Consider the following 21,227-nt stretch of genomic DNA (forward strand, 5'->3'; position numbering starts at 1 on the left):
GTGATGGCGTTTAATAATCATTTGAACCGTGAGAATTCCAATCTGAGAAATTAGGGGCAGCGTACAGCAGGTAATGGGAGATGCCAGCTTGTTAGAAAGTATGTTCGTGGCGTCTGTGGTGGCCGTGTAGGCCTCCGCTTGAGAGTGCAGCGGCACGTAACTGAGTTCTGAAGTGCGTTTTGTTGCTTCAGCTGATATAAACCTGTGGTTAACAAAAGCGTCTCTACGGCTGCGAAAAGTGCAGACTAGGTAAATATTTCGGTTTATATTTTCGGTTATATGTTCGACTTATATTTTCTAAATATCGCAGCACTGACTCACTATCTAGCCTAATGCTTAAACCTAACATACAGTCCCTTGAATCTCGGCGCAGAATACAAAAACTAAAATTCCTCTCTCTACTAAAAAATAATAAATTATCAATGGCTCCTGATTTGTATCTTAAACCAGCACCGTCTAGGGCAACAAGAAATACGCACACCGAATCACTAACACCTTACTTTGCCAGAACTACCATCTTCAAATTTTCTTTTTTCCCGCGCACTGTAACCGAATGGAATAACCTGCCATTATTATCACTTCAAGACTTTGATTCTTTAGAACAGGCCGTGCATTGATTTGCTGTTTTTCTACATCTTGCTTGCACTTGTGTAAATTTTTTTTTGGGGGGGAATTGTTGCCCCTCCTGCCAGGACCCTTCACATGGGTCTGCAGTATGATCAAATAAATAAATAAATAAATAAATAAATAAATAAATAAATAAATAAATAAATAAATAAATAAATAAATAAATAAATAAATAAAAATAAATAAATAAATAAATAAAGTAATAAATTCATACTGCAGAGCGGCTCCATCCAAGCGACTAGGTAAACCAAAAAATTGCTAAGTCAGCATCGAAGAACATTGGCAGCATCACAACGACAAGGACACCGGATTGCAATGAAAAATACGCGGCAGCAACTTTGGTTATAATGCTAAAGCGGCTTAAGCATTCCGGTTATTTTAAATTGTTCTCTAGGGCACGGAGCGTGACGTCATTATTTTGACCACTGAGCGCGGCAGGTTGGCATGATGCGCTGAAGAGACGTGTCTGACATACCGATTCACATAATAGGGGTTACGAGATCGCAATGGTGCGCTTTACAGTGACGTCATGCCCTTCATGATGACGAACGACTGCAGGGATGTGTGACGCTAAAAATGCGCCTGAGGTCCCAGTGCAAGGAAACATGCCCTTAGCAGGTAGTACTGAGGAAGGAAATCATTCGTGTCACTCACGTCAACCTCTAGTATGGGCATTGATATGGGTTGACGGTACTCCTATTACTCTTGAAATGTTGTTTTGCTTTTTGGATTACATCCTGAAACTGATGATCTTTTAGTTATCACTGCGTAAGAGAAGAGGTACGCTACGTATCAATCCCAAAACCACGAAGTTTGGTCAGGCTGCAGTCCTAGAAACTTTGTATATTAGTTTTGCTTTCACGTGGCATGGTTCTGCATGTTGTCTTCGGCGTCCGATCTCGGCTTCGTCGTATGCCGATATCGTTGTGATCCGCTGAGCGGCGTTATCAGTTTGGAGTCTGGGCGCGTGCTCGTCGAGGATGGGCTTGTCGAGGAAAAGAAATGGGCGTACTGACAGAATTCTACTGCCCGGAACCGTTTTAAATATACGGCATGCTTTATCACCTGTTCGAAGATGTCTGTTCACATAGAAGCATTCGGCTGAGATAAATTTCATGTAGTCTACTTCTCGTAACCCGCTGCCTGGCGTATGCTCGTTTTTATTTCCTGAACAATTATTTGTTATTTTGGTTTTCAGTAGAATATTCTCAGGTCTTCACAAAATATTTGGAGGTATAGGACCCACTGATTAGCGGAATGCCTTTCCTCAGTTTCTGATGGCGTTATTATTAAAACAAATTAAAGATGCTCAAAGTTTTAGCAGATACTAGCTTTACATTCAACGTTGCGGGTAACTGATATAGGCTCTTTAAATCTGAGGAGTAAATGAGCTTAGCCACCTTTATTTACAGGGAAGGCAAGATGGCAGTGAAGATCCTAAAATTATTCCGAGTTGCTTAGCATAACAGTATGTAATTGATAATAACTTCCAACAAAACACTGGACATGTGTGCGATACATTAGCGGTGTGAAATACCAATATCAGATGTAGTATTTCCCTTTCACAGGGTTCCGATGAGCTCATGGGGTTATTTCATTGTACAGGGGAGATTGTCCGCTACAGCTGACATTTATACGTCGTTCTCATAGAGCCACTGACAACATGCTAGACATGGCAGCCTCTTTATACTGACGCTTTACAAGAAAAAAAAAAATGAAACGCAGTCGCTTTGTGCCGTAAACTGACGCCTGCCGCGGCAATAGGGTCATTAAGCTGGATGACTTGGAATGATCAACCAACCTCACAAACGAGCTGATTACTAGTATAAGAAAAATTGGAGGGTCTCTTAGATGTCTCTTAAGAGGAGAATGGCGAAAGCCTACCCTTCCTATCCTATGATTTGTCTCCCATCGTTAGCCTCTTTTGAGACTTCGTTGCAGTGCTACATATAATTATAATTGGTTTACAGGAAAGGAAAAGCGCAGTATCTATCACACTTTCTCAGGCAAGTGTGTTTGGACCATAGAGTTCCTTACATTAACTAGGCGGAAAGCTGAGGGCGCTGCACTTCAACCACCATGGGCGCGCTAAGAATCATGGGCCGCTGTGCTACTTGTTGCGGGACAGTCGGTTTTTCTCGGATACGTGGAGTGGCGTTACTGCGATTTTTTTCGTCATCATCATCATCTGAAGGTGCTTACATAGACCGCGAAAGCCATAGTAGCGAAGGCGCAAAAGCAAACGTCGTCAATAAAAGGTTTTTGTTTCCCAAAATGCCATTAAAAACTTCCTTAAGTGATTGCGCAACCATAAATATTTTTAAAACATTTTTTTCCTTTCAAAGTGTGCCTATTAAGAGCGAAATATTGTTTTGGTGCATCTCAAAACTAAGCCAATAAGAGAAAGAGCCATCGCTTATATTGGATAAATATTACACTGACATGCTGTTTCTCTCTCTTTTTGCAATTTATAGTCACATTATTGAATGTTAGGACGTTATTTACGGTAGAACAACGTTTATCTTTGCATTAGTTTTGGCCAAAAGTTGTAGTTCTGCACTCGGTAGCTCTCCGGCCCATCATGCTTTGAGCGCCCATGGTGGCTGAACTGGCCGTCTGGAAACTCCATGTAAACTCCCATAAACGGCAGCACAGCTTTCTCTCTAGGTAAGAGAAAGAGATTCTATGGTTTGGACGGCACACTATCGTTCCTGTCGCGTGGCGTTCTTTGACGCGCGTTGAAATGTGGTGTGCAGATGGCAGATACGCATCCCGCCTCGGCCAACCAGAACATAGTAAAAGCGGGACACACTTTGTCCACGACAGCATGAGCCATTAAAGACTTTCGCCTTGAAAAACTGAATGGCGGAGAGAAAGAGAGAGAGCTCATAACTTTACTGAGCTGGCAGTATAGACGCTGCGTATATGTATACTACACCGTAGTGAGAAAAGGCCAGAAATGATCTTTTTATCAAAGGAGATCGAACGTACTATATACAACAAATTCGTAAGTCCTCAATGTTGGGGAAAAAAAAAAAATCAGTGGAGGTGCTGGGTATCGATCCCAGTACCTCTCGCATGCTAAGCGAGCGCTCTACCATCTGAGCTACACCCCCAGACACAGTATTACGGTTTAACGGTACCAAGAGAAGAGCGAGGAAGAAGATATTGAGGTCAAACGGAGGCAATCGAAGACGTCCGTAGAAACCGGTCGCCGCCGGAATCCGGAGTCGCTTTCGAACGCAATTCTATGAGCACTTATTCTCTCATACGTAAGTGCGGCTACTGAAAATGAAAGTTAAGTCCTTTCTATGAAAAGTAGGCATTTAAGGACTCTTATGCCGATGTTTTCGTCCAGTAGTGAGACACGATCTTTGGGAGGCGGCATAATAATTTAGACCAGGGGGGGTCATCCAACATTGTAGTATTATCGCATAGCACAAGAGTGCTTTTGTATTCAGTTCATTGATTTTACCGTGACCGAGCCAAGAAAGGAACAGTGTTGTTGGAATTGCAAATGCATTGATAGAATGCGACATTGCGAAGCAGCGACATTTGAGGCGTGAATTAACAAGCCATTAAAGGCCCATTAGGGTATACACAACCCTTGAGTGTACTTTATGCGCTTGCTTTATAACGCCTTCTCTTGCCGTTATATTTTGCGACGTCAATGTATTTCTGAAAAAGGAGAAGACCAGACAACACGATTCGTGTGAAAACACTAATAGCAGATCTTGAACGATGTCTGGTTCGCACTAAAGTATGAACGTTTGTGTGTTACCACCACTGTGTACCGCTACCTTAAGAAATGTTGGATGGAAAGAAGTTACAACTTGATGAAAAATGCATTTTCTTTACTTTCCAGAAGGCTCATTGAAAAGGTGTTGGCGAAAATTGGAAATGTTCCAGCTGCTCCCGTCGGCGCCGTGGCTTAGTTGGTTAAAGCGCCTGTCTAGTAAACAGGAGATCGTGAGTTCGAATCTCGCCGGTGCCTTATACCTTTTTTTTTTTTGCACAACAGGTTACGTTAACTACATTAATCTCCCTCGACTGTTCGTAGAAACGAGGGAAATCACCAAACTACCAGGGATGTCGTACTGTACGAGCCTCAGTGCCGACTCCTGATCGATATATTCATGTGATACATTTTCCCAAGAACACGTGGAAGTGGTATTCTTGTATTCCTACACATAACCGTATCACATTTTCTTTTTTTTCCCATTGCCCCAAATAGTATTTCCTTTAAATGAAAGCTGTACGCGAACAACGTGGTCTTGACCGTTATACTAGAAAATACTGAGTAGAGTGGTGGCGCTGATGACAATGGTTACTAGAGTGTCTCTTTATAGAAAGCGAGAGCTTGGAGCGCGTTTTATTAAGGCGCTGGCATGGTTGTTTTTTCTGGCAGCTTACATTGCCGAGCACTTAGGCTTCGATCTTTTGTGTTACTTTACGTGATCGGATATCAGAATGTTGGCAGGAGTTGCCAACCAGAACTTGTGTGGAGGTTGAACAAGAATAACCTTTCAATTGCATTTGGATGCTGCGCCAGACACGCTACACGTAGGCCACGCAAGCACGTTCATACGGCTAGGATAGAGCTGAGCTTCATAAATGGAGTAGCCGCTTATGCTATCTTGCGCCATAAAACTTGCGCGAACCCTGCGTCAAAAAAAAAAAAAATATAGAGGGGACAAACTTTATTCTAAAGTTATTGGAGCCGTTGCACTGCGTCCAGTTTATTGAGAATAGAATGATTGACAGAACCACGAACTACGGAGAGGTCTGTGCGGATGTTTGCAATGATTCTGTGTATCAAGCTGAAAATTATAAAAAAATTGGATGCATTAATCGATAATAAATTATTTGGGCAGCAGCCAAATCTTTTCTTGGCGTCAGAGTTATCTTACCACTTGTGCACGTTTGATGCAGCAGATAACCCTTCCGTCTTCACAAATAAGGAGTTGTAGATACTGAGGCATTTAGGCAGGTCCTTGGTGTGTAATAAAGGAAAGAGGGGCAAATAACTCAACCTTCGTGAACACTGCGTCAGAAAGAGATTACAAAATTTATTCGCTGATTTTCTTCAGCTATTGTACTGCAAGAAGTTTACTGCGTATAGTATGATTTATGGAATCAAAAGCTATGGAGAGGTCTCTGGATTTTATAGCTGTGAATTTAACTCCATCGATGTTCAAATTATTTTATCAATGAGAGCTAAAAAAACATAATTCGTTACACAGTATCCTTTTCTCAAGCCTAAATGATCAAGTGAGATAATATGGAACTGTATTAAGGTTTGTAATTGAACAGCAGCGTTTTTTTTGTTATATTGCTGAAAGATGACAGAATGGCTAATGGGCGTTAATTAAGATATGGACATTTGTGTTTGCACTAAAATGCAGCGTTTCAGCGTTTACTTTTGTGAATAAAGCGTTGAACGCTCCCTCAGGGAAAATATAAGACGTGCCCATTTTTTCACTCCTTGTGAAAGAGGTGGCAGTGATAGCCGCAGGACTGCTATTGGTTCATATACACGAATAGATACGCATCCATACCGGATAATTTGTTCGCTTTGGCGTCGAAGCTGTCCTGGCCACTTGTCGGCTTCCAGCGTGCAGAAAGTTGCCAGACTGTTCGAACTGTGAAGCCCCACTCGCAGTGCCGCCAGTAGGTTAATTTACACAACAATTGCTGCCCAGCTGCAAACATCAAAGGCATGTACATGTCCATTCCGCGACATATTGCTGTTCACTCGGATTAAAAAACAGAAATAGGACACGACAACATCAGCATGACTCTGGTCGTTTACACAATAGCCACTACAGAAGATGGTTGCGCTATGTGGGCATTCAACGTCTGTTCCTTAATGTTTTTCTTCCTAGAGCAGTCAACGTTACTTCATACGCGTGAGAAAAAGCTTTTGCCACAAAGATTCTTGCACATGTATATCATGCACCGGAACTGTTTTCTTTATTTCTCCTGTCCTACACCACGTTTCCGATTCCCCCTAGGAAATACATGCTTGTGCTACATGAATTCGTAATTTGACGGTGGTGTAAGTGGAGAAAATCCTGTGTTTTTTTTTCCACTCTGCTTCATCGCTTCTAGTTCTCGTTTTCACTGCACGCTGGGGCTATAAATATTATCTGAACCTTTTATTGCATCGTCTACAGTTTACGTTAGTTGTTTTCGTTAAGCAAACCTCAAGTAATGTGTACTGACAGGATGATACTGCCTTGAACCACTTTTATTATAAGGTGTTCTTTATCATATCTGTTCGACGATGAGAGTTCTCATAGAAGCGTTTGGATGAGAATAATTGCATGTAGCCTACTCCTCATATCCCGCTGCCTAACGCATATTCTTTTTATTTCTTGGGCAATTTATTGTTATTTTCATTTACAGTTTAATATTTTCAAGTATTCACCCAATATTTGAAGGTTTTGCCACCCACTGATGAGCCGAATGTTTTTATTCAGTTTTATTCAGTGTTATTATTTAAACAAATTAGGGGTAGATAAAGCTTCAACAGATAATAGCTTTGCATCAAACTTTGCGGCCATCTTAAATGCGCTTTTTCAACCTGAGAAGTAAACGAGGCTATCCGCCATATTTAGGCAAGAAAAGAGACGATCCTAAAAATGCTAACAGCCTAGCAGTGTGTAATTGACAGTGACTTTGTAAACACACGGCATACGCGCGATACCTTAGCGGTGACAAATGCAAAATATCAAATCCAGTATTTAATTTTTATAGGGTTTTATGAGATCATAAGGTAATTTCGTTAGGGTATCGCCCGCTACAACTGCCCTTATATACAGTTTTCGTAGACCTACTGACAGCATGCTTGACATGCTGTCAGTGGATTGCTCTCGCGTAACTCCAGGTTTAACCACAATCTAAACCACAATGAATTTTTTTTAAAGAAGGTAGAACTCACTATATACAATCAATTCGCAAGCCCTCATTACTGCAGGAAGCGAAAAAAATAACAGTGGAGGTGCTGGGTATCGATCCCAGTACCTCTCGCATGCTAAGCGAGCGCTCTACCATCTGAGCTACACCCCCTTTTTTTTTTCTTTATTTCCTGGCTTTGGTTCATACCATTTCACAAGAACACAACACGAATAACACAAAACAAAGTACATATTGGAAGGTCATCATCAGCCAATGTCAGGCTGGCTTCGTCTCAGTACATTAAAACTCCCGCAACGACAGCAAAGGCTCTACCCTTGAGAGCCATTCGGGAGGTTCAGCAGCCACTTTCTGTATGGCAATAAACCAATTCACACTTTCTCGAAAGTATATTCTAGCGGGTCGAGCGTCCCTGTCGCAGTGATAGCCCGCCATTCTGGAGCGCCATATAGAGTGGAGGCCCATGAGCATGATTAAATCATACGGAACGCCATCTTCATTATCAATGCTTAAATACCGGATGCCGTGGGAGTCTAGTGGAAATTCTTTCTTTATCGTACGTTGCAAAACATCCCAGAAATAAACCCCTTCCCAACAATGCAAAAAAACATGATCTATTGTTTCCGGCTGCTTGCAGATTAAACAGTGCGCCCCCCACGGTAAAAAAAAATCCCTTTCTTTCAAAAACTTCTTTACTGATAATGTTCCGGTGTGTAATTTAAAGAAAAATGTCTTAGCTCCTGGCGACACCTGCATTTTCTTTACTCTCTTCAAGACATCTCTGCCCGGACCTCCACTGTATAAGGTTCTGTACAAGGGTTGTGGCAAAACAATGTCACATAAATCGCGATACAGCTTTTTTCGTTTTACAGTGGACAAATATTCATTAGAAAAACGCACTGAAAGAAGTCTTACACTAGCGACGACCTCCCTGTAATAACCAAAAATCCCACCCGTAGCTTCTTCGGTGGAGACAACAAACTCCGGCAGTAGGCGCCGTAGCCTAACTTGGCAGACGGTGCGTAAGATAGGGTCCGAAGCATCCCGAAAAAACAAAAACCGGTTGACCACCTGCCGTAAAAACAGATGGCCGAGTCCCAAACCGCCGTCTTTTACCCGACGGAACAAATTCGTCCTGCTGCAGCGTTCCCATTTACCTACCCAAACAAAAACGGCGAAAATCCTGTGTAACTTCTGTACGTTTACGCGCGAACAACTCAAAACTTGCATTGCGTACCAAAGTTTGCTGATAAAAAAAAAAGATTGCATACAGTAGCTCTGGCAAAAATCGACATGTTTGCGCCTTTTCACTTCTCGGCTCTCTCCCGTAGTTCGGTCATTTGCCCTTTCCAATAATGCTCGCTTTCGCGGTAGGCACCCAGCTCGACGCCCAAGTACTTGGTCGGTGTGTCTGTCCACGTAACATTGGCAAAGCGATCTGGTTTCGACGGCCACTGTCCATGCCAGAGCCCAAGGCACTTGGCCCAGTTCACCCCGCTACCGGTAACTTGAGAGAACTCACGGATACATTTGACAGCCTCGGTGATACTCTCCTGGTCAACCGTAAAAATAACGATGTCGTCTGCATACGCGAGCAGCTTCACTTCGGCTGCTTGTAACCTAAACGCACTAATGTTGACATTATTCATACGTTTCATGCACAATGTTTCAATATAAATGCAAAACAAAAGAGGACTGAGGGGACAGCCCTGTCGCACCGAACGCTGCAGTCGAATGGGGGCTCCCAGACTCTTATTAATAATCACTCTCGTCGTGCAGTTACGGTACGCCAGGGCCACACCCTTACATATAACTGAACCAACATTCACATGTTCTAAAAGGGAAAACAAAATTTCGTGATCGACGCAGTCGAATGCTTTTTCGAGGTCGATCTGAAGCATGGCGACCCGACCATCCCAGTCATCACAACACTCAAGGACACTTCGCGCCTTTTGAATGTTGGTCACTATTGACCTCCCTTTTATCCCACACGTTTGGTGTGGTCCTACTATATCCTTAATAACCGTTTGCAACCTTCGGGCCAAAACCTTCATAAAAATTTTATATTCAACGTTTGTAAGTGCTATGGGTCTGTAAGATGTTACCAGGCGTAATTTGTCTATTTCATCAGTTTTAGGAATGAGTACGGTGTGGGATGACCCATATGACGGAGGCAGGGCATTTACTGTGTAGGCATCGTTATAAATTGCGTTCAAAATAGGTGTGATTTCGTACTTAAATTGTTTGTAAAAACCCGCGGTGAACCCATCCGGTCCCGGCGATTTACCGGCATTTAAATTGTCAATAGCGTGCTCCACTTCTGTTTCAGTTATCTTTAGTTCTAATCTCTCTTTCACTTCATCGTCCAGACGCGGTATCGTCGCCAGAAACTTATTCTTAAAAGTGATAGCGTCTACCGTGTGGGATGCGAAGAGGGTTTGGTAATGGGCGTTGAACGCTGCTTTGATGTGGTCGTTGTCCGCCGCCAAGATACCGCCCCAATCTATTTGGTCGATGTGGTTCCGTTGAGCGTTTGCTTTTTCGAACCCAAGCGCTCGTTTTGATGGCGCCTCCCCTGCAGCTGTGTCTTCTGCCCTTGCCCTCACTAACGCACCTCGATAACGATCTTCGTCTATCAATTCTAGTTTTTGCTTTGTTTTCCGTATATCTTCAATCCATTTCCCCGGCGCTCGAGCTTCCTGTTTAAGCAACGTACGGAGCAGTGTCCTTAACTCCGTCTCTTTCTGTTTTTCCTCAAACCGTATACAGGTTGCCCTCTCTATTGCTTTAATTTTTATAGTTTCTTTACACAGCTCCCACTGTTGCCAAAGGTGCATATTTTTACTTGGGTTTATTTTTTCAATTTCTTCTTTTACTATGCGGGTAAAATGTTCATCCTGCAAGAGTTTATTATTGAATTTCCACATTTCCCACGAAAAAGAATTCCATCTCTTTACCCATCCAAAAGAACATTTAACTAAACAATGGTCTGAAAACGATACCGGCTCTACTTCATAACTATTGCATTCAGGTAAGATGTCGAGGGATGCATAAATGTGGTCCAGCCTTGCATGGCTCGAACCCTGGAAGTGCGTGAGCTTTACAGTGCGGGCTCCCTCGAGACACTCTGCCACATCCTCGAGGTTACACTCCTCAACAATTCGCGATAGCACTTCAGTGCTTGCGTCTCGGTATGGCCGCCAGCTTGTCTTGTCTCGCGCACTGAGCTTTTTTTCTGAGCTACACCCCCAGACACTTCTGTGAAGTGTAACGGGACCAAGCCAAGAGCAAAGTAGAACATAAATAGGTCGAACGGCGGCAATCGAAAAAGCCTGTAGAAACCGGTTGCTTCCGGAATCCCGCGGGTCGCGTTCGAACACAATTCCATGAACATTTATTCTCTCCTCTTTAAGTGGGTATGTTGACCATGCAAGTTGAGTGCTTTCTATGAAACATAAGCATTTGATGACAGTTAGGCCGATACTTTAGTCCAAGTGTGAGGCACTGTCTTTGGGAGACGGAATGACAATTTGAATCATGGAGTCATTCAACATTGCAGTAATATCGCATAGCACAAGTGTGTTTATGCGTTCAGTTCATTGATTTTGCCATGGCCGGGGTAAGGAAGCAACAGTGCATTCGCAATCGTTGAGGTATTGATAGGATACGACACTTGGAAGCAATGACATTTGATGCATGAATTTACAAGCGTTTAGAGGCACATTAGGCTAGACAACCCTGAGTCTCCTTCACGCACTTGTTTTATAACGCGTTCTCTTGCCGTAACCTTTTGGGGCATAATTCTATTTCTGAGAACAAGAAGACGAGACAACACGATTCATGTGAAAACACTAATAGCAGACCTTGAATGCGGTCTGGGTCCCACTGAAGTATGAACGTTTGTGTGTTACCACCACTGTGTACCGGTACCTTGCAAAATGTTGAATGAAAAGAAGTTACAACTCGATAAAAATTGCATTCTTTTTATACTTTCCAGAAGGCTCATTGAGAAGGTGTTGGTGAAAATTGGAAATGTTCCAGGTTCTCCCGTCGGCGCCGTGGCTTAGTTGGTTAAAGCGCCTGTCTAGTAAACAGGAGATCGTGAGTTCGAATCTCGCCGGTGCCTTTTTACGCTTTCTTGTTTTGCACAACAGGGTACCAAAGCGGGTGAATATATGCGCACGAAGGAAGACAGGTCACTGTTTCTTCACTCTGCTAGCGCTGAAGAAGTGGCCGACCAATTAAAACGATTCTAGCAGCTGTGATATCGATGGCAGCCACATACGTCTGTAAAGTACGCAGCTGATGTCACTGCAACGATTCTTGCTGATATTTGACAAGTGTTTAGTTGTCGGAGTATTTCCAGATAAAATGGAGATACCAAACATTGACTGCATTATGGTGACTGCATTAATAGGACATCGGTTTACCGGCTGGAAAAGGAATTGGGAATTTCACGTCCGTTCGAGCGTTGTAGTTTGTCACTTCTATTAGTTTCTTATGATCATGATGATGGCTTCCCAACACGTGCTCTCCTTGGCTTGCTAGGGCAGGCTTGTTCTCTAATAATGATCAATTTTTATTTCATTCATCGCAGTATGCTTTTTCTCCTTTCGTTCTTATCTATTTTCAATGAGCTTCTGCCTAAAACTCCTGCCCTTCCTTGTCTCTGAGCTGCCAGCACTCAGGTGAGCGCTCGATCACCATAGCGACCGTGAGCGCAATTATCTTTCTTGTTCCCGTCGCTGCACAAGCTGTGGATTGGCTTTTCTGGACAAATAATCGCTGAGGAGAGACGATGACGGGCGCTAGACTCCGCGGCCCGTGCAACCCTAATCGGCAATGCTAAAGAATAGTGCTATTGCGACTTTCGTATTACAATGGCGGTGGCTCAGTGGTTAGGCAACGCCGGGCTAGGACACTCGACTGGTGAACCCAAGGATGTGGGATGAAATCTCAGCTACGGCAGCCGCTTTTTTACGGAGGCGAAAGGCGAGAAACCCTTGTGCATGCGACGTCAGAGCAAGTTTATGAATCCGAGGCGGTCGAAATTATTCCGGCGTCCTCAATAACTGCGTTCCGGAAGCCTGAATCACTTTAGGACGTTCAACCATTCCGATCGACACCAAAACCTTTATATCAGTGATTAGATGCCATTTATGCTTCAGCTCATGTGTGGCAGTGCGTGACTTTTGAGAGATTGCCACTAGTGAGAGCGGACTACACATGGAACGAATGAGGCGACGTCGTTACATTTAGCGGCGCCAAGATCTCAACGCTGTGCACTCGTGCACCCGAAAACCAACGGCTACACTCTTAATCTGGTTTCACATACGTTCCGGTTATAAGTGGAACTTTGAAAAATGTTCCACTTATAAGCGGAACATTTTTAAAAGTTCCACTTATAACTGGAACCTATGTGGAACCAGATTAAGAGTGTAGCATCTGAACGCTACGTGCGCAGTCTAGCCGTGTATGCTCGTGCGGACCGAAGAGAAAATAGAGAAGAAAGGAAAAAGAAGAGCGAGAGAAAGACGCGCGCCGCAACAACAGCCGTCGTCCACCACCGAAGCAGCGGCGGGCGCTACCACGGCCTACAACAGATAAAAATTCTGTGGCAGGCTAGCCCCCGCCGCAAGCGGCGGTGACCTACCGTCCCAGCCCCGTAAGGCCAGGAACATCCACCCTTCACCACCTCCTAGTCAATTTAGTATAGCTGTCATGACCCCTTTAAGGGCTACCCTAGCAGCGAGCTCCGCGTTTCACTCATAAGTAAGGATCATCATAATATCATCTGCCGACTATACCCGCTGCAGGGCGAATATTGCCTCTCCGATTTTCCTCCTTTAAACCCGGGCCTATGCTAGCTGCATCCGCTTAGCCCCTCCAAATTTCTTAATCTCATGCCCCCATCAGATTTTCTTCCGCCCCCTGCTTTTCTTTGCACTCCCCGTTCCATCACAAGTCTGACCGCCGCCGTGGTCAGTTGCTCCGCAGCCGCTGGTGACTGAGGGCCGGGGTATTGTAGACCTAATCATGGGAGGTATTGGCCAATTACTGCACCAGGGCGGCCAACTGCTGTTCTAGTGAGGGAGTGCGTTACTAGAGGTTCTCGCCGGCATCAGGTCGCACCCCAAACCTGTTTTATGCAATTCCATCTATTCGCGTTTTTTTTTTTTAAATCCGGTACAGAATTACGCGCCACCGAGATTTGAATGACGGTCCTCTTAAACGCAAAGCAGATGCTCTACCTCAACGCCACCGCTGCCGCTTTTAAGTCAGCATATCGCACATTAAACAGCACTTATTTCATTTCCCCCGAATGCATCAAGTAATGAACCATGAAACTGCTCTTGCCTTTGCGCTCAGCATTGAGCACGCGAGCGGTTTAGCTATTGAAATTTTGAAGCTGTACTGGATGGTTATTTAGACTCTGCTCTGAAATGTTAGATTTTTTATTTTTCAAGCTTAGAATGACTACTTGTGGTAAAACAAACGTGGACCAATGGCTTCGATGTTCTGCAGCTGCACGCGCATTCAGCTGGTTGCATGTGGTCCAATCCCAAAGGCGCAGACTAGTGAGTTAAGCAAATTTCCAGGCACCTTATACCGTATTGGGGACCAAAGTCTATGGACCGCACACATGGCGATTTGGATTAGAAGCATGGCGTAAATAATTTATGGTCTTACTTTTTTAGCATCATCATCATCATGATCATCAGCCTGACTAACCCACTGCAGAATGAAGGCCTCTCCTATATTTCTCCAGTTAACCCCGTCCAGTGCTAGCTGCATCCACTTGACCCCTGCGAACTTCTTAACCTCATCCGCCCACCTAACTATCTGCCGCCCCCTGCTACGCTTTCCTTCCCTTGGAATCCAGTTTGTTACTCTAAGCGACCATCGGCTATCCTTTCTTCGCACTACATATCCTACCCATGCCCATTTCTTCTTCTTGATGTCCTCTAGAATGTCAGTAACTTGAGTTATTTCGCTGACCCACACTGCACGCTTCCTATCTCCTAATGTTACCCCTACCATTTTTCGTTCCATAGCCCTCTGCGTTGTCCTCAGCTTAAGCATAACCTTTAGCACATATTTTTCTAGCACACATGAAATAACTAAAGTCAGACTTTTATATCGACATGTATGGTCCGAGACGACTGAAGAATATGAAAGTTATGCTCTCTGGTTGCAGTTTGCATGCTCTAGAGACTCTTATCCCTTACAGTACGTTATTCGCGATCTGAAATTCTTGTGCTCTTCCTTTTATTCACCCTTAACTTCGTTTTAACGCCCTTCTCGGTGATGATGTTACGTGGCCGACAGTTGCGAAACAAATACTGCGAATACACGTGTCATTATGTCTCAAAAAAGATGCAAATAGACAAGCTTTATAGTGTCTGTCTGTTTTGTAAGGAAATGGTACAGGATTATCCGGGAAAACGGTGTACCGTCTGTCTGTTTTGTAAGGGCTTTCCTTTCTTTAAGTAAAGACTCCTGCTTTGTTTTGTAAAGAAACTCACTCTGGCAGCACAAGAAACATCCAACTCACATCTAAACATAGCACACAAACTGCAACGCGAAACCTTTCTTTCTCTAAACTAACGCTGCTCGTAATGAGCAACCATTTGCTTAAGAAATAATCATATCGAATAAAAAATGTGGAGGTGCTGGGTATCGATCCCAGTACCTCTCGCATGCTAAGCGAGCGCTCTACCATCTGAGCTACACCCCCGATGGAGGAGGGCTAGAACAAGGCATCTGAAGAGTATCACTTAGAGTATCTATGCCGCACCCGAGGAAACCGGAACAAGAAATGGAATCAAATTTCACTCTTCCTCTACTCTCTCTCTCTTTCTTTCCTTTCGACGATTGCGCCTCGCAAAATAATCTGCGTTTCGATCAGAATCACGTAGCTGATGTACCTGTACACACGTCCGTATTTTCCTCATTCACGTTTCCACGCCTCAAATACGACGCCTACAGTGTTGTTAGCTTTGTTCGAGTATCGGTTTACTTGTTCTCACAACCGATTCGGTGGTATTCTTAACGTTATAACTTGAAGAAATGATTACTGTTCAAGACTCACTAAGAAAACAACAACAACAAACGACAGCAGGACTAGTTCAGCAAATTATTGCCACAGATAAAGCAAACGACGAGAACGAAGTACCGACTCTTGGTGACTTCGCTCAGTCCTGTGCTCTCTGAAAGTGATGCCCTGGGACCACGTCGTCATAGCGCCTGCCGTGGTTTTAGCAACACGCCCCCCTTTTTTGAGTACCTTTTCTGCTTGCCTTAACATATGAAGGGTCACGCAACGGGCATTGTGCTCATATTATGCTCCCCTGCTTCAAGGTTATATATATCACATTCTAAACAGGTCTGATAGGCTTTAGACAACTAAAGGCTCTATGGAGTCCCTACTTCCTCATCAGTCTCTGTTCTCCTCTTGAAGTTAGTTCAGGTGCAAACAGTGATCAAAACCAGAAAGACGAATTTAGGTTTGAAAAAAGGCCGGTAATGAACAGCAGGCCGACGTTCGAGCCACGAAAAGGAACTGTGCGCCTCAAATGCTCTTACACTATGACGTCATGCAGCAGCCAAACTACTCTTGGGCGGCGCACAACCGCCAGTTAATGTTGGCATTCGGCGCTCAGCATCAGAGACGAACCGTGCGGCTGCTCTCGTTCCGTCGATAGCTCAGTTGGTAGAGCGGTGGACTGTAGAGGAATTCTCAATGCGGGCATCCATAGGTCGCTGGTTCAAATCCGGCTCGACGGAGATTATTTTTTTTTTGTGTAGCTTTCCCTACTGCTTCATTACTTTGGGGCAGAGATGCCACATAATATACCATACTAAAATCCTTAACTGCGTTCTCTCATAAATCGTGTACTGTCTCCAAAGGACAAATTTTAGCTGTCATAAAAAGGAAAGAAGCGTCCAGCGTTTATCGGCAAATTTCGAAGAAACATACTTATTGAAAACATTTAAATGTGCGAGTAATTTTCTCATCCTACTACTTTATCAGTGCTTACACACACAAGCGCTATGTGTTGTCTTTGTCTTTGTTTGCGCTAAAAAACCCCTACATCACGATGAACTACCAACTCGCACAGCAGGAAGTTTTAACGAATTATCAGTACTGTAAGCGTCTTTGTATAGTGACGTTCAAGGCAACAAGCAATGCTTTATGCGGCGTTGCCTTAAATGCATACATAGGTATATTATTCTGCCTTCAATGTCGCAGCGCCGCGAGGAAAGTACTTTGACCAATGAAGATGCTGAAAATAATTGTCAGAGGTCTAACTCAACGTAAACTCTGACACCAAAAGTACAGTGGTAATGACAGCTAAGTGAAAACGTTTGGCTTTATTTCAGAATCAACGTTACACCAAAGCTGAAGCAGTGGGCTATATTGCTCAACCTAAAACGTCTTGTAACCTGCTAGCAAAATACCTTTGTTTTGAATGGCACAAATATATTAGGTTTCAGTAAATACCTGTTCCTCCTCCACCTCCTCAAGGGAAGAGCTGTTACGGCCAAATATATTTAAAAAACTTATTCAGTTCGGTTCTTAATGCTCCAGTTGGCCTGCATTTTACAATGCCATTCTGTCTATTTTTGCATGCAGATTCATAATGGATATTTTTTAGTGCAGACTATTTTATGCAATGTTTGCAATAAAGCCTAAAAAAATTTAAAATGCTGTTTTTACAACCACGCATGCTGGTATGCTTATGCACATCGCATGTTTCCAGAAATGGTGAGTTTGTGTAAAGCTCAGCTAGCATATGTGCTTTTTGGTTGGAAGTTTTAATTGCACACTGCTGTTCAGTGCTTTGTTGTGTTAAAGTAAAGCAGACAACAGGAAACCGGAACCTGTTGCATATTCTGTTGTCTGCTTTACTCTCACGATAACGGCATTTAGCACTAGTATGTGACTGAAATTTCCATGGAACATGCTTGCTGAGCCTTACACGAATGTTATTGGCAAATTTGTACACCAATAGCGGGCCCTGCAAGCAAGTTCCGGGAAACGTCCTATTGTCCGCCCACGGGTGTCCGTTGGACGTCTGCCGGACGCGATCCGGATCCATCAACGATAGTCCGACGGATGCCCACAATGCGCATGTCGAACATGACCGGATTTCCGTCGGACGTCCGCACCTCCGAAAAAGGACGTCCCTCGGTCGTCCGTCGTACGTCAATGACCGTCTGGGTTTTTTAGCGTGCCCTGGCATGGCATAGCACGCGGATGCCTCTCCAATTTTGCCTACATCTAAAAGCAACTGCAGTGGCCTGGATTTGATCCTGCATCCGTAGGCCTAGCAGTCGAGCGCTGTAAAAGCTACACCATCTCGGGAAGATACAAACAAAGGATTTCATGGAGGAGGAAGAACACTTGTATCAACGTGAGCTGGCAGTATAGACATGGCGTATTGCTATAATACACCGCAGGGAAGAGCACCTTCAGTCTTTCTTTCTTCAAAGCCGACAGAACACACTGAATAAAATGAATTCGCAAATCTTCAATTTTGCTGGAAGTGAAAAAAAAATAACATGGAGGTGCTGGGTATCGATCCCAGTACCTCTCGCATGCTAAGCGAGCGCTCTACCATCTGAGCTACACCCCCGGATATACTTGCGTGGAGGAACTGCAGCAAGCCAAGAACGACGAACAACATATCTAGGTCAAACGGCGGCAGTCGAAGCAACGCGTAGAAACCGGTTGTCATCGGAATCCTGAGTCGCGTTCGAGCGCGATTCCTTGAACATTTATTCTCCCCTCGATAAGTGTGGCTAGTGACAATTCAAGTCTAGTCATAATATGAAGAATAGGCATTGAGGAAAGTTATGCACATATTTGCGTCCAGGAGCAAGGCCCGGTTTTAGTGATGCGGCGTAGTGATGACCTCTAGAATCATTCAGAACAAGGGTTTATACAATATTGCGCTAACATCGCACAGGACATGCGTTTTTATGCATTTCAGCAGACTTGCTTTGCGGTAGCCGCGGCCCTAAAGCAATGGCGGAGCTGTAATTGTAGAGCTATTGGTAGATTCCGACGGTGTGAAAGAGCGGCATGCGAGGCATGATTTTAGCAAGCGATTAGAGACACGTTAGTCTGCACTAGCCTTGCGTGTTCATCATGAAATTGTTTTGTGTTGCGTCCACTTGCCATTCACGATTCGTGAAAGAACTCTACAAGTAGATCTTGAAAACGTTTTCTTCCCAACTAAAGTATGAATGTTACCGCGTTACCATCAGTGTGCACCGTTACCTCACAAAATGTGGCATGAGACGGAGTTCCAGCTTGATAAAATGTGCGTTTACTTTATTTTTTTGAAGTCCCATACTGTTCTTTGGGAGGGTTTTGGCGAAAATTGGAGATGTCTCTTGTTCCTATCAGCACAGTGTATGAAAAACGAGAATGGCTGTGAGACACGCCGACGTGGATGCTCGCTCAGCGAGGGAGTATTTCATTGAAAGTATCAACAACCTGACCGCCTTCTATAATACCCAAAGTGAGAAACCTGAATGGACGCCAGTTTTGAGTGAACTGGCTAACTTAAAGCGTTTTTGAAACTTTGTAAACCCTTATTTTTGCCAGAGCTCTTTGTGGTATTATACTTTGACTTTGCCCCACTGTAAATATCATTGTTGACAGGAAATAAAGAAAAAAAAAAAGGCGCTGTGGATTAGTTGGTTAAAGTGCCTGTCTAGTAAACAGGAGATCGTGAGTTCGAAACTCACCGATGCCTTTTTAATTTCATTTTTCTTTCGTACCCCATCGTTCGTTGGCTGCATTCATCGCCTCGAGCAAATTACCGCGAGAGTTGTATTAAATTTTCCGTGCGGCCTCCTGAGCAACTAATTCATGCAATCAATTATTTCAAAAAAGAAAAGAACATGACAGTCCTATTGTATTTCTTATAACCTTATAACTCCCCTTTTCTTTTTTTGCTTGCTAATCAGTATGCCTCTTAAACCTAAGCTGTACGCAAAAAAACATTGTCCTATGAGTATATTCTGGGGTGAGAGAATCGATAAGGTAGGCAAGGCAGGGTTGTCATTTCTTCCTTTAAGCAACCATCATGGGTTTCATTTTGTCGCTTTTACGCTGGCGTAAAGCCCAATTTTTAATGTTTATTGTGCACTCTTCAACTCGGCAAAATCAGTTTCGTGAAACGAATCGCAGTGGCAAGCGCTCGAAGAATGATACTGTTCAGAGATCTTCAAAGAGGGAATCCTCCAGCAAATGTCCAAAAAATCAGAGCTTGCAAATATCTTCTGACTCAGATAGACGGCACTTACTATTTCCGATTACACCATCTCGATTGCTTGCTCACTTTTGTCTTTCCTACTAATATTAACGTAACTTATTTTTCGGTTAAATCATCATATCTTTATACATGCTCATGGTATTAGGGATTCAGTGATGCGCGGGAATGCATTTCATAAATTGCTCTGGAAGAAAATAATGTTAGCAAAGTAGGTGTTGCTATGGTTTCAGGAGAGGCTTTCTTCGCGTGTAGTGCTCCAGATATTTGAAATAGGTTCTATATAGTTAAGATTAAATGAGGATAGCAACCGTAACTTGTGAAGAATGCAAGGTGGGAGTGAAAATATTAAAAATGTACCTGGTCATTGAAGTTGAAAACACCTTTGCACTTATAACCTTTCCCAGACAAACTCCGCCCAAATACTCCTTTAGGGTAAGCTTTACCTGTACAACACTGTTCTTAATGGCACGTAATAGTGCAAATTAGTTTAGAGAAAGGAAACGCCGGACCGTGTAAACATTTGTTCAGTGTGTTTTGTTGTAATTTTTTAGTTAACACCACTGCTGCTCGCATTTGTTTGCACAGCGAACGCTGTGCAAAAATCGTGAGCGCAATTAAGAAGCGTAATATTTTTTCTATGCTGCCTGCCATCCCAGAAAAAGAAGAATTAGGGAAAGCTACTTCACTAAAACAATTCGGAAAGTTAATAAACTTTTTTTATTGCCTAATTATCAGATTTTACACATAAAGAACATTACTCCACGCGCACACGCACGCACACGCACGCACACACGCACACAGAGAGAATATTACGCGACAAATACACAACATGGGTTAAAACCACACGATTTGGGCTGCGTGATTCATTGCAAATCTGTCCCCATTTTGCAGCAACACTTCCATTCTCGGAAGCCACTCAGGCACTTCGTCTTGTGTCTTGAGAACTTCAACAACACTCGCAACGGCTGTGAGAAAATACTGCCGTATTTTCCTCGCATCAACGCCGCTGTGGCGTTTACATGAATAAAGCACTAGGGAATGCTACGTCATTCAAAAAAACTAAACAATTCCGTCGAGCCGGATTCGAACCAGCGACCTAGGGATGTCCGCAGACAGGATACCACTACAGTCCACCGCTCTACCAACTGAGCTATCGACGGAACCTACACCGAGGCCCGAGTAACCTCTAGCATTGTGCGCTGACCGCCTACTTTAGTGAACGTGAGCTATTTTGAACGTGTGTCGCACAAAAAATAGCTCCCTCAAAGGTCGCCGCCATAGAACTTCGTAGAATGGGACAGTACTTGCGGAGTGTAGCTTCTTTTCATGACTGCAAAGTCAGTCTGGCTTCTTTTAAACATTAAACCGATCCGTTTACTTCAAATCCTGTTT

General features: G+C 43.7%; 8 non-coding genes across 8 annotated transcripts; 3 read left to right on the plus strand and 5 right to left on the minus strand.

Annotated features, from left to right (window-relative positions):
• Positions 1-3,670: 3,670 nt before the first annotated feature.
• TRNAA-AGC (transfer RNA alanine (anticodon AGC)) lies at positions 3,671-3,743 on the minus strand. Its single transcript has one exon. It is a non-coding gene; the product is annotated as a tRNA-Ala (tRNA).
• Positions 3,744-4,547: 804 nt separating this feature from the next.
• TRNAT-AGU (transfer RNA threonine (anticodon AGU)) lies at positions 4,548-4,621 on the plus strand. Its single transcript has one exon. It is a non-coding gene; the product is annotated as a tRNA-Thr (tRNA).
• A 3,004-nt stretch (positions 4,622-7,625) lies between these two features.
• TRNAA-AGC (transfer RNA alanine (anticodon AGC)) lies at positions 7,626-7,698 on the minus strand. The gene has a single exon. It is a non-coding gene; the product is annotated as a tRNA-Ala (tRNA).
• Positions 7,699-11,597: 3,899 nt separating this feature from the next.
• Positions 11,598-11,671, plus strand: TRNAT-AGU (transfer RNA threonine (anticodon AGU)). Its single transcript has one exon. It is a non-coding gene; the product is annotated as a tRNA-Thr (tRNA).
• A 3,539-nt stretch (positions 11,672-15,210) lies between these two features.
• On the minus strand, positions 15,211-15,283 carry TRNAA-AGC (transfer RNA alanine (anticodon AGC)). The gene has a single exon. It is a non-coding gene; the product is annotated as a tRNA-Ala (tRNA).
• A 957-nt stretch (positions 15,284-16,240) lies between these two features.
• Positions 16,241-16,332, plus strand: TRNAY-GUA (transfer RNA tyrosine (anticodon GUA)). Its single transcript is given in 2 exon segments — positions 16,241-16,277; positions 16,297-16,332. It is a non-coding gene; the product is annotated as a tRNA-Tyr (tRNA).
• Positions 16,333-18,112: 1,780 nt separating this feature from the next.
• Positions 18,113-18,185, minus strand: TRNAA-AGC (transfer RNA alanine (anticodon AGC)). Its single transcript has one exon. It is a non-coding gene; the product is annotated as a tRNA-Ala (tRNA).
• Positions 18,186-20,903: 2,718 nt separating this feature from the next.
• Positions 20,904-20,995, minus strand: TRNAY-GUA (transfer RNA tyrosine (anticodon GUA)). The gene is given in 2 exon segments: positions 20,904-20,939; positions 20,959-20,995. It is a non-coding gene; the product is annotated as a tRNA-Tyr (tRNA).
• Between the last annotated feature and the right edge of the window lie 232 nt (positions 20,996-21,227).

The sequence above is a fragment of the Amblyomma maculatum genome, chromosome 11, assembly GCF_055883805.1.
Source record: "Amblyomma maculatum isolate TAMU_Amacu chromosome 11, ASM5588380v1, whole genome shotgun sequence".
NCBI classification, from domain to species: domain Eukaryota; kingdom Metazoa; phylum Arthropoda; class Arachnida; order Ixodida; family Ixodidae; genus Amblyomma; species Amblyomma maculatum.